A 14,013-nucleotide genomic window follows, 5' to 3' on the forward strand; every position below is an offset into this window, starting at 1 on the left:
AGTCTATGTTTGTTGTGTTTGAACAAGAGTGTGTCAGACAGGTAAATGTAGGAAGATGCTGCAAACATGTGAAAACATGTGGCATGTGGTTAAATCGATTGAGGAGTTGTAATTTAAGTATCTAAAATATAAACCATGCAGCTCTGGGCTTCATATATGGTTGCACTGACAGGGTGTGATGCACTTTTCTGAGCAAGTACTGGATAAAAGAAAGGCTGTATAAATTATTGCCTCAACTCTTTTCATTTTATCATGATCTTTTGTCATGACTCAGAAGTGAAGCTGCTGCAGGCACATGTACAAGTGTGTGACAAAGCAAGACAAGCATTTAGAATAAGCTCACTCTCTCTGTCGATTTCTCTGCAAAGACTCTGCAGCCACAAGCAGAGCAGTTTATCTGCCAGGCTGTTTAACCCTTTAAAGCCTGACCCAAGAAAAAATGGGGAGAAAGGTTGTTTTTGTTGTTATTTTTAAGTTTTTTTTTCCATAAGTCTCTATTTGGCCCTTTAACTAATTGTAAAAAAATAATGAAAAAAATAGTTTTTTGTATTTTTCCAGTTTATTAACCTGTGATATGTTAAAATAATTGTAGTGCATTATTGTATTATCATTGCATCCACCAGGGGGAAAAAGACAAGTATCAGATTGTGTAAAAGGTTTCAGAAACTGTATGTATCCAGTATGATACATATGGCATTGTAGGGTTAAACAGGTACCAGGTGGCATGAGAGTGCCACTCGAAACAAGGATACTGCTGTAGACTGGGACATGAAGGTGGGTTTGAATACAAATGCTATCTGTTCCTCTTAAATATTTTTACATGCCAGATCCAAGCCGGTTTTTAAGATGGTGTTTGCACCCTGCATGACATTTAGGTGGTGCTGGTAATTCAAAGACTGTACTGAATTATTTTCTAAAGAAATTGAAATTTCTTTTAGATTTCAGTAAAATAAAACATCTTTAAATCTCTTGCACTTTCTTCTTGTTCTGTTCCCAAACAATAATTTATGACCCTGAACATTTTTCTGACATCCAGAAATCCACCACCAGCTCTTTGGATTTCTCCGTATTGATCTGGAGACAGTGTTTGGATCTTTGTACTCACAGTTATCCTCATTTGTGATCAGGCCACCAATGGCAGAGTTGACTGAGAACTTTAAGAGATGGCAGGATGGACTGTGGTGTGAACTGAGAGGTGTAAAGTTTTAAAAGGAATAGGGCCAAAACAGCTCCATGAAGGACCCCTGTGCTACAGGTGATTCAGTCTGAGACACAGTCCAATAGCCTCACCAGCTGAGGACGATTAGTGAGGTAGTCCAGGATCCATGATGTCAGATATCGGTTGATGGTCTTCTCCATGCACCACTTATGTTGCTGCTCTGCAGCTGGTCCTCCATCTTCTTCCTGTACTGAGCCTTGCCCTCTCTAATCTTTATCTTCAGCTTCCTCTGTACAATCTTCTGCTCCTCTTTGTCCACTGACTTAAAGGTACTCCTCTTCTGTTTTAGTAGTGCCTTAATGTCAGGAGTAATTGTAATAATCTATGGGTTTTGGAGTGGGATTTTTAGACTTGTAATTTTGAGTTTCCCCTGTTTCTTCAGTGTTAGTTGGCATTATTAAAACCTTGTTCCTGCACCCGTTTGTCTCCTGCCTGTCAGTCCTGCATTTGGGTCCACTTCCACCACACCCCATGACAGTAATCCGTGCTTCCTGTTAGCTGATCAGTGTCCTCCCCATAGTTACTAAACACATCCCCCACAGTTCTGTCAAACAGTCTTTTAGAGCCTTTTCAGCAACAATAGACCAGAGACCTACATGACGAGGCGTGATTACCATACCCCGGATATCTCTCTGTTACCTGGGTTGACTTACCAATACATTCAGGATCCGGAATAAGCAGTTCAATGAAACTGGTTGGAGATCTGGTTTAGATCAGTGAGATTTTCACCATAAATAGTTGTGTTTTCTGGCTGAGTCCTGTCCTGTAAATTAACAACACATAGCCTTACTTTAGTTTCTTAAAAACAGGGACAATGTGTGGACATTGATCACAATGGCTCTAAATGTTCAAAGCCTCAGGGACCCAAAAAAGCCCCGGGGCAAAAGTTTTAGATATATTTTGGAGAAATTTTCAGGAAATCTCAAAAATGAAGTAAGGATTGTTTCTTAGTGCTGAAAATTATATGATTAGATTTTGGGGGTGTTAATAAAGGATAGTAAAGGATTCTTTGTTATTGGGAAAAATAGGGATAATTTTCTGAAATGATGGCCAATAAATAAATAAATAAATAAACTAATTAATTAATTAATTAATTAATTAATTAAATGGTTTAGCTGAGGTCTGTGGTCTCAGTGCGTCTAGTTTCCATTGAGTTCTTTAGAGGTACAGCACCCCCATGTAAGTGTGTTTCTGTTGGAATATTAATTTCCTGATAACATGAGTAAATGTGCATTCCATAAAATTAGGGTTCTGCAGTTCTGCCATGTGTGAGCATTATTAATAACCTAATTATTTCCGATGCAATCTTTGTAGAGTTAAACAGACTTGAAAACAAGTCAAGAACAAATATAAAAACGTCCTTTAAATTGGCCAGTGACAGGTTTATTTATTCATCAAAAGGATGCATCTATCCCTAAGAACTTTCTTTCCTAAGCGCTCCTCTCATGATAAGCTTCCACACACCAAAGTATAACAATTTCCAAAACACCACGAAGCATGAGTCTTCAACCCAGCCAGAGATTCTGAGGAATAAAACTGGTTTCATGTTTGCTTTATATCCTGCTTCTTTCAATTTCTCTTGACTATTCTGTCGCCCTACAGCAAAATAAACTAAACAGTCCACAGGATGATACTGTTATTACCATGTCTGAGTATAGTGGTTATCAGGGCTGTTAGCAGCAGTGTTAACAGGGTGATACACATGGACTGTTACCACAAAAATTGTTGAGAGGCTTCCAAACGTCTATTGTTGCAATCAGCAGCAACCCCTGTGTCACATGAGGAGACAAAACAATGAATATCTTAAAGTCCTCGTCTGAAAGTTCTGGGTTTTCACATGCCAATGAAAATGAGTTTCTAAAGCCTCACAGCAATAAGTACAGTATGACCTTGTTATTGACATTTTCTGCTCACATTCTCAGATGTGTGAGCTTCAGGTCTTTTATATTTACACTTCAGAACTAGGTATTTTTCTAACTCATTTTTTGTCTCTGCTGGGTGGTGTATTCCACTCACATCTTAACAATAGTTCTAACACAATATTTTTAAAAAAGAAAAAAAGGAGGGCACTGCCCTTGGTCAACTGTAACAGTCTTCTGTGGGCAAGTTGCCTTCAGTCGTTTACTGGTGCTGGCAAAGTGGGGTAAAGGTGAGGGATGCTGAAGGCCACTAATGGAGCGTACGCTGAGTCTCAGCCGCTCTGAGTGCATGAGATGTTTGTTCACTCTGTTTTTTCTCCACCTCAACAGATGTTGCTTTTGATCATTCAACAAATCAGGCAAAAACCTGTTTCTATACAGGGCTGTAAAGTCAACCAGTAGAACAGGCTTTGGTATACAGGCATTGTTCAGCCTTTCTGTTCATTAAATGCAGATTTTATTGTAATTGGAAGACAACTCGAATGGATTATCCTGTTTAAATGTCATAACTAAAGATCTCAGTCTAAAACGTGCAATTTAAAAGCCTTTTTTAAAAAAAAAAGTTTAATACTTTATAGATACTTGCTATTTCATTAGAGGGTGGATTTACTGCTTAAAGCCATATGTTCTCTCAGGGATGGGTACTTTTAATGATATTGTAATTTTCCGTTCAATCTTTTCCTTGGAAATTGCAGCTAACTCAACAGCCCTGTCTTAATAATGTTTATTTCCAAAGCTTTCATATAACCAAAGCTGATGTCTGCCTTGTTGTCATGAAACTGTAGTTAATTCTTTCTTGGGTAAAGTACCAATTTACTAAAATGTTTCCTCCAAGAGTTTAGTTTAGAGCATAGAATGACATTTGACAAAACAATTTCCTCTTAGATCTGAATAACTAAATTCATTGCTACTATTCACGGCAGTGAAATCAACCAGTAAACACAGTTGTGACAATTTATCACCTTTAGAGACAATTTGGTGAATTTTTCTGCCCTTTCTGTCTCTATTTTTGCTATCTACTAAGACCTGATGCCATGATTTTTTCTGTATTTTCTTTTCTTTTTTTAACTGATAAATGCCCTCCTATTTGTTAGTGGTTGCTGGCCGTGAATTTTGGTTTTATTTTACATTTAGCTGGAAGGCAATCAAATATAGAACTCATTAAACATGCAAAATTTACTGTACTAATTTTATTTTTCCATTATGAGACTTGTCTTAACTCTCACTGATGCTTAAGAAAATATTTATGGCAACTGTACTTTGCTTGTTTATTTCCATTTTACAACATGTTGTTTTACTCTTCTACTCTATTTAATTTACTTTTAATCCACTCTTGTTTCCTTAGTTTAAACTTTTAGAAGACATCTGTTCAAAGCGTGGCCATCATCCTTTGTTTACACAACCCACAGCTTTCTTTGTGAACATTTGGAACATTATGTGTTTCTTTTTGACTCACCTCCACAAAGCGTGGAGACAATTATTGGAGCCAGAGGCGATTCTACACAATTTTCAATGGTTTCTCCTCAAACGACAATAGTGTAAAAGCACATCTGGGAGCTGTCTGGCATGAGGACTTTTCCTTCAGGCCCAAACTCATGTTTAGTATTGCCCTCACAGCAGCTGGGATTCAGTAGTATTATGAGGTGTCATATTGCACAGTCAGCTTTGTGAAATGAAAATAATAAGAAACATTTGTTTGTGTCATCCCTTCTCAAGATGAAAGAATGCTCTTTTTTTTGTTAGAAAGGTCCATGCTAACAACACTGAAATCCACCCATATTCCCTCACTTTGATATGACATCCATTAGACCAAAAAGAGGTTGGTAGCAGTGTTTGAATTATGTAATGCTTGATCAGTGCAGACTTGCGTAACTCTTTGGTCAATTACTAAAGTACACAGTCAAATGATTCCCTCATTAATAACATTAATTACAATGGTGTAGTAAATGCTCTCCAATAGGAACATTATTATTACTGAGGTAGCCATTAGTTTGATGGAAATGCTCTGGTGTTATAGATTGTGTAATCACACAAACAGCTGCCCTGAGTCCCCTCTGGGGTTCTCATTTCATATTTATATGAATGTGATGCCGCGGGAATTATTATCACATACTGCATTTTATCATGATGGACATACACACACATGTACATGCAAACAGCTGTGTTTCCATGAAATGAGAGAACACAACTGTACCTTGACATACATGTGTTTTTATTGTAATTACTACCTCCCTAACCTTACTGTAAAGCATGTATCACCTCAAAATGTATTGCTTTATGCTATGAGAAGTTGCTTTTTGTCCCCATAATGGTGAGAAGTTACTTAAATGTGGCTGTTTAAACATATATAGACAACATGAATAATACACACCCAAGTCAAAGGCAGATTTTTTTGTATCTGAAAGGGGCTTGTTTTCTTTTTTGCCAGGAGATACAGTGTGTGTATCTTTGTGTGTGTGTAGGCATGTATTGGCACAGGACTATGTCTTATGAGTATGCTCGTTACCAGCTTGGCACCTATCAGGATCTGTCATGGGCAAATTACCAGACTTAGGGTGGGTGTGCATGTGCTGCCTGCATGCTGTCTGTAATGTGTGTGCAGCTCGCAAGGCGGTGTGTGAACGTATGTGAGCATGTTTAGTAGAGCGAGAAAGAGAGGGAGAGAGAGGGAGAAGCCACTGACCCTCATTCACTCTTTCTCACCCTCTCTCTTTGTTTTCTTAGAAAAACAGTACGTGACGTGGTGAATGTGGGTGGGAGAAATTTTTCAAGGTACAATTGGCTTAATTAGTGTTGTGAACACTCAGCAACATACAGCTCAAGCTTTGTACTCTTGGTCCCAGACGATGTTTACTTTAGAGGTTAAGCAACTCATAAAAGGCAGAATGCCCTCTATGAATAAATGGTATATAGGTGCAGATATGCAGTAATTATGTGTGGCTTGATTGAAATTATTCTCAAAAGGCAGTAATGGGAGAGCTCAAAAGATGGCATTCCCATCCCAGAATGCAACATGACATATGTTCACATTCTCAATATACTTTCACTTCCCACAGACTCAGTGATATTGATAAGTTGCAACTTATTTATTTATACTGGGGAATAAGTTATATATGGTAATGTGCTTATGTAGGCTATTGATATGCTATTTAGCTGCGCTAGTCACTGTACAAAAAACACCATTTTTGCAGCTGACATGAGACAAGAGAGATCAGAGATCAGACCATGATTAAAATAAAAGCTGTGATGAGGAGACTGGGACATTTCTAGTTTTCATGACTTTTTTCTTTGAAAATCTGATTAAGGTTTTGGTTGGAATATTATTTAATATAGTTGTCCAACAACCATGTACCTTATATTTATTGGCCTAATATGCAATACATTGCTGTATCAGATAATTGGTTAGTCACTGTGCTATCAATTCAGCTCAGGGCCTGGGAAAGATTTACTTTAGGGTCCTTGATCACCTTTCTATGAACCTTGAGAAAACTAAATCAATAACTATACATATTGTATAGAAAAAAACAGATTTCCATTATCATGCTGTTGGTTCAGCAAGTGCAGAGCAGGAGCCACAAAAATACAGCAGCATCACTGCAACTGGCTGTGAATGTCAGATATGAAAAAATGAGGGAAATTCCCATTTATTCCATTCCTTGCGAAAAGATCTACTTTATTAATAAATCAGAAGGACAACTTTTCCAAAGATGCTACATGCCCAAGCGTACTAGAGCAGTGGAGTGATGGGGCCTTCCATTCACACATAATTTACAATCCAACATCAGAGCTGTCTGAATCCACTCTGCATTTGAATTATTTATATCCTTAAGAATTTGCATTTCTAAAAAAAATTTAATAAACAAATGTCTTCCAACACAGAAGTCTCATATATACAAGAGCAGTCCTACAGCTTGTGTCTGAGACTATTCTCACCTCCTTGGCATTTCCAGCATTTGGGGCTGTCCCTTAATTTTACTTTGCATAATTTACATCAGTGGTTCCCACCCTATTTTCCTTGGGTACCCCCTTCATTAAAATACTAAAAAGCCATGAGCACCTCTGCTCCACCTTATGCTGAAACCATGCTTGTTTTTATGCTTTCATAAGTGAGATTCTCGCCATAAATAATGTATTCTGGTTGAGTCCTGTTTGACAAAACCAAAGTTAAATTAACAACACATAGCTTTATTTTTATTCTTAAAACGGGGCCAATGTGTGGACATAAATCACATTGACTCTGAATGTTCAAAGCCTCAGGGACCCTCCGTACTCTTTGGCCCCAGGTTGGGAACCACTAATTTTACTAGTGTCCGATAAGTTCTGTTTAGGATCTTGAATTGGATAAGTCCTGTTCTAAGATAAGTTTTTTGATTATCAGACTCCACTATCCATCTGTAAATAATGTGCTCAGGTCTGACTCCCACACTTTCTGAGCTACAGAGAGGCAGTGAGTAATACTGAGATGCTTCATGTCTTGATACAAATATCTTAACTATCTGTGTGGGGATGTCTGCACTGGCAGGTGGAATGAACGGGGATCCAAATGTATTAATAAGTAAATGTCTCAGTTGCAAATAACACCAGAACTGATGTTGTGTTAAAGCTAATAAATCTGATAAATCTTTAAAAGACCTTATGGTGTTCCCCTCATATAGAATAAATGGGAAGTCTACATTAGGAGATTCTAATTCTATTATTCTTCTACTTGTGTACCATAGTGTTTATTTTCTTTTTCTTTATTTTATTTTCAGTGTGAAAAATAAAATAATCTGTGTTGCATTATATAAGCTGTATTTTGAAATCTGAAAAAAAAAAATCAATTATAAAAAAAGAAAACTTTGAGAAATTAAACTGAAACATTCTTGTCATTCTGTCTTTTCTATGGCCAAAACCAAAATTGGATGAAAAATAAAAAGCAAGGCAACTGTTCTCATATTCTCTCTGCTTTAAGCCACTTTTTTATTTATCGACTTGGGTTTAGAGTTAAAAACATTATCATCTCCTATCATCTCCAGTGAGATGATAATGTATACACTGATAATGATGATAATGATTAATGTTTTGTCAATCTGGACCAAGCAGGCAGCACTGTGAGGATCTTTTAACACAACAGACCACACTGCTGTGTGACAAGTAAAGAGAAAATGCTGGTGGATGACTCTATATTTGCCTGGATACCTGCTAGTATAGTATTTTACAATTTTTTTTATTTTTTATTACTGTTAACTGTAAGCACTTTGAGATTCCCTACAATATAAAGTGCTATACAAATAAATTTATTATTATCATAGACAGACAGAAAAACCAGAGTTTGTAAAACTGAAGGACTGAAGGAGGAACTTTACTTTCTCATTTGCTATTTTCCTTGTATACCTCAGAATTTAGAGTCCTGTCATCAGCAGAAATGCTTAGATGACTCTGCTATTTCAGGTATGTGTCAGATATAAACAAGAGGCTGAGTACAGGGAACTGGTTGGCTACTACGCGGCATGATGTGGAACAAATCACCTCATCTGGAATGTAAACAAAACACAGGAGATAACTGTGGATTTTATAAGGACCAGGATTAAGCTATTTTTTCCATGCTGAGAAAGGTGGTACAGGTGGTAGAGGACTACAGATGCCAAGGTGTTCACTTGACAACAGACTAAACAATCAGCTCAGTGAAATTGTTCCAAATGATAAAGTAGGCTTTGCAGGGACAGCATTGGGGCCTTCATTAGTTCAGAGCCATCGACTGGCTTTATGCCATATTCAGGTTGCACACATTGGGCTGCTAGTCATGTATGTTTAAAACTGTGCTTTTTGTTCTGTGCGATGTCAAAATGTCCTCAGAGACACTTTTTTTTTTTTAAATTGAGGATCACATTATGTTCCCATATCAGTTTGGACCATTTTGCATTCTTTAACATGAATCAGCAATGCAAACTATTGAAGTGGTTGTGATTTTTGTTTCAGGTTGTGCAGATTTTTAAAAAATCTTTCAACAGAGAGATTTAAAAAGATTATCACACTGTTGGTAAACAATTCTGGAGTTAAATCTGTGTTGTGTGATGCAGAGGGACGAATAGAGCTGCACTTCACCAAAAAAGTCCAGGGACGTGCAAAGGGTTATGACGAGCTTTCTGAAGAACTACAGACCTTGAGGTTGTTTTCCCTGCTTTAATTGCACCTCAGACAGAAATGTTGAAGTTATGTAACGGCCAGCCTGTGGCTGATAAATTAATCCCATTATATTTTAATCCTCTAACCATTCCTCTGTGTTTTAAGTTTTATGAGGCTTAGATTAAGAGCTGTTGTTTATATAGTTGATGTTTTACATGTACTTGGGAATTGTTTGTAAAATTGTACCTGTCTTTAACCTATCACAGTACACATGTGTTCTGAACTTTCTACTGTGATATAGTAGCTTAAAAAAGACCCTTAAAAAGAAGTTAATAACTTCTATTGGTGACAATTTGAAGGACAGACATAAAAAGAAGGGGATACTACTTCAAATAGTTACAAAATAGTTTCTTCCAAAACGTTAATATACACCTTAAAGACCTTTATTTGTTTCTTATAAAGTCCTCACAGTCAATCAGGCTTTTTAGTGAAGATTAACTTGACTTAGAATGTAAAAAATGTTTAAAATCATGTGATTTGCACTCTGCATAAAGTAAAAGAAGGAAGGATGGCAGGTCAAAATGATCAAGAAATTATCTCAGTGATGCCACCAAATGGAGTAAATTTACCACTCTTAAAATAAGTTCCTTGCATTAGTGCAAATGAAAAGAAAATCTTCATAAATGAAATATCTGTAGTATTTTCCCCTGGAAAGCAGGTCAGTCTGACCTGCAAAGAAATAAGAAGGTCAAACAGACAGATCAAACGACAAAAGTAGAAAGCATAGCTTCCTAATATGGCTGCAGCCATTTCACATCTTCGCTGGTACGTCTGGTTTACATGAACCTCACCTTAAGCCTCATTACCTGCCATCAGCTTCCCTCATCTGATATTCATCTCCTCTTCCTCACACTCAGTTACACTTAAAGTCAGGAAGGTACAGAGTAGCTCAGCCTTCCTAACCTGACAGCTCAACTCCTCTGTAGCACTTCTGAGACAAATTAACTTTATCCTTTGCCATAAATTACACCAATCACACTGCTATCATCCTCCTCTGCTTGACTCCGCTCCCGTCTTCTTGTTAAGAGGAACTGTTGAGAGATTTGTGACCTCTTTAACTGCAGCAGTGGTGACTAATGCAGAAATTAAGGGTGGAGGGGGTATTCAGCCAGGATCAGTCTGCGACTCTCAGGAATATGACTTACATGATTATTTGGGCACGATGACTTAACTGCTGACTATTAGCTGCTTTTAAAGCTGCTAATTGGAAAAAAATCTGTTTCAGATGCTTTCACATGCCACTCAGAAGGAGAAATCTTTTTAAACGCATATACCACAGTTAGTGAAATATGGCAAGAGAAGGATGTTAAGAGTGATTTAAATCCAAATGAATGCACGCACAAAGCCAAATAATGTGTCATGTTTTCAGCCACACTGATGAATATGCAACATCTTTGATGATTATGATGACAGCTGCAGTTACTTTGCAAATTTTTGTACACAAATCAGATCACCATGAGCTCTTCTATTTTTTATTACAAAAGTAAGAAACTATTATATAACAATATATAATACTGTAATTTTGTTAATATTATTATTATCACTGGGCTCTTTTCTTCAGATAGATGATATTGCTGATAATATATTTATTTGTGCTTTCATAATGCTTCAAATGTACTCACACTCACAAAAACAGCATGCTGCTTTTTATATGGCATCATCATAATAGAAGACAGGTGTCAAGATGTCTAACTTGGCCCTGTTTGGCCTCCGTCCTCAAGTGGTGCCCCCACTGCAAGTCAGGCCACTGTGACACCTGACGGACGAAAACCCAGACAGCACAGAGCCGGACACTGCATTCTTTAAGCAGATATGATGAGTACATAAATTCAAGATTAATTAGTAAATATTAAAATTATATTACAATGCATTGCCACTTAGCATAGTGCAAATTTAGCTATTAAATATAATTGTTGGGGGAAAAAAATTAAGTACGTCTGACACTGATATAAATCTATATTATATCATCTGACTCAAGTTAACTGAATCTTACTTTATGATATCTGACCTGACTGTAGACGCTGGACCTTCTCTGCCATGAACGAGCTCAAACACCCCTCTGCTTGAGAAACCAAAGAATTCAAAGTGACATCTGGCATTTTGGTGTTCAGACGGGATTATTTTAAATCCTACTTATTAAGTAATGTCCTTTCATATCTCCAGGCTACCAAGCACTCTGTGTCATAAAATATCAAAGTGAACATGAGGTCAAAATCTAAATGTGCAAGGGTCTGTAACTATACATTTAGATATATAGTTTTAGGAAGAACAATCGCTCAGCAGCTGACCAAACATAAGGCTTATTTGTGTAAAATCTTTTCTTTTTTTTATCTCATTAATTTGTTAAATTTTGTGATTTATTACTTTATTATTTTATTTAAAAGATTTCATTTTATTAAGCAATACTGCTAGCAATAACACAGCCATGAACATTCAGAATTATTCAGTGACAATAGCCATCTTTTAAATCCCACAGAAGTGTTGCATAATGGGCTTGTTTACATGTGTCTTATCTGGGGATGTGAGGATGAGCATGTGGAGGCGTGATGAGGTCTGGATCAGCGATAATACACTGTGTAGGAGGGAGGGCATGCAAACAATTCCCACCACAATGAAAAATCTCCCAAAGCAACAAATAGCAAATTATTCTGATTAAAATGTTATATTTGAAATTCTTTATCCTTGCAATTGCCATGTAAAGACTAAATCAGCAATAAACGGACCTCACAAAGACGTGACTATGTTAAAAAAGGTTATTGCTGTCCAAGACTTTGCCACATTTTCTCTTTTTCTGTGTCTAAATGTCATTGTTTCCTCTTATATTGGACATGAGAAGGAACTTGGGAAGGCTCCTTTTTATTTAAAATATATATATATATATTTATATATTTATATATTCGTGTGTGTGTGTGTGTAAATATATATACTGTACAGGTTTTATAGATAAATCAGAATAGGTGTAGTGAAATAATACTACAATAGAAAAATGGACTAAGGACTCAGCAAAAGATTTTTTTGGTGTGTTGATCTTCTCAAATAAACAATAAAGTTTGACATGTAGACTAATGGAACACGACTAATTATTTGGTTTCAAAATCTTTGTTTGCCTGCTAGTAATGACATTGTATGAGTAAACTGGTATATTGTTGTACTGTTAACGTGTTTGTCTTTACTATTTCATGCAGACAAGGCCAAAAAGTCAGGATCTCGTGTTTTTTTTATCTTGATTAAATCAGGAATTAATTATGTGAAAACTTTTAATAAAAATTTTCATTTTCAAGAAACCAGTAGGTAACTTGGAATTACAGCTTGTCGAGTTTGTTGTATGGAGAAGGAAATGCAACTTTGTCCGTTTACGCTGCTGCAGGCTTCTCCAGTGATTTTCTCATTCTGATTTTTCTCAGATATCTTATGTAATGACTGTCTGCTCAGTTGTGATGGGAGATTGCAGTTGTAATTTGAATCCTCTTGGGGATACTTATGTCCTCCCCAACAGGTAAACTATAAGCAATGCTGTGTGTGTAAACTGCACTGATCTAAGGCAAACCAACCCGCCCAGTAGAAATAATCTACTAAAAGAGTAGATTATTTCCTTAGCTCTAAGCAGTAATCACAGTCCACAGCATCTCTCTGTAAACAGGCTGGCTTCTGATTGTGCCAGAGTCTTCCACATTTTTCCAATTTTTACTGTAGAACTTATTTTTTTCAGGGTTAGCTCAACTATTTGAGCAGCCACCCCATTTACTGACTATAGCTCCTTGATATACAGCCAGCTCAGGTTTGAATCCTGTTCATGGATCCATTTGAAAAGATCACTTTTACTGTAATCTCATTGCTATATTAATACCAGAATTAGGTTTTATACATTATTTGTAGAGGAAAATACTGTCCATTGCTACAAGAAATTATTTTTTTACCTAATTAAATCACAGAGCCATGGTACATTGGTCAGCTAAATGCAAGATGGTTCTGTTAAACCTGGTCACCTACTAAAACCTTAGTTTGGAGTTTACATGTTCTTCTTGAGCTTGTGAGTGTTCCTCCCACAGTTCAAACACATGCATGTTAGATTATATGGTGGTCTAAACTGGCTATTATTATGAGCATGCAGTTTTCCATCTCCTTGTGATGCTTCTGCCCAGGGTGAGTTGTACTTCTCATTCAATGTGAGTCTTCTGAAAACGTCCTTGGAAATAAGCAGTAATAACTAATGGATGGATGAATCACAGGACCACATGTAGCTAACTGGTACAATCACACTTTATGATGATAACAAAAATTCTAGCTCATCTCATAATTGTCAGCATGCCACTTCCATTACAGGGGCTTGATTGTTAAACTGTTATTTAGTGGTTTGACTCTTGAATCATTTTGTGACCTTAAGTCGAGCTGCTGAAAACTAAAAAAAAGAAAAGCAGCCATTAATTTCTCCCACTGAATCAATTGCACTATTTAATGGGAAAATGACTTATGCAAAGGAGACAGGCTAAAATAGTTCTGAACTCTTTTGCTCTTTAAGTAACTCGTTACAAGCACAGCAGTGAGAATTGGGGGTAGAAATAATTCTCAGAATGGAGACCTAATGATTTTTGAATTAGTTGACTTCCTATTGTGCCACACAAACCAAAATATGTATGTGTCACTAGGCAGTTCCTACTGACACTAATAAAAAAAACTTCCTGATCAGTTCAGTCTGCACACATGAAATTA

The 14,013-nt window shown here is 36.8% G+C and overlaps 1 long non-coding RNA gene across 1 annotated transcript; it reads left to right on the forward strand.

Annotated features, from left to right (window-relative positions):
• The first annotated feature begins 496 nt into the window (after positions 1 to 496).
• Positions 497 to 13,164, forward strand: LOC121633179. Its single transcript, XR_006009013.1, has 4 exons — positions 497 to 656; positions 3,736 to 3,738; positions 6,444 to 6,449; positions 13,154 to 13,164. It is a non-coding gene; the product is annotated as an uncharacterized LOC121633179 (long non-coding RNA).
• The last annotated feature ends 849 nt before the right edge of the window (positions 13,165 to 14,013 follow it).

The sequence above is a fragment of the Melanotaenia boesemani genome, chromosome 22 (assembly GCF_017639745.1).
Source record: "Melanotaenia boesemani isolate fMelBoe1 chromosome 22, fMelBoe1.pri, whole genome shotgun sequence".
In the NCBI taxonomy this organism is placed as follows: Eukaryota; Metazoa; Chordata; class Actinopteri; order Atheriniformes; family Melanotaeniidae; genus Melanotaenia; species Melanotaenia boesemani.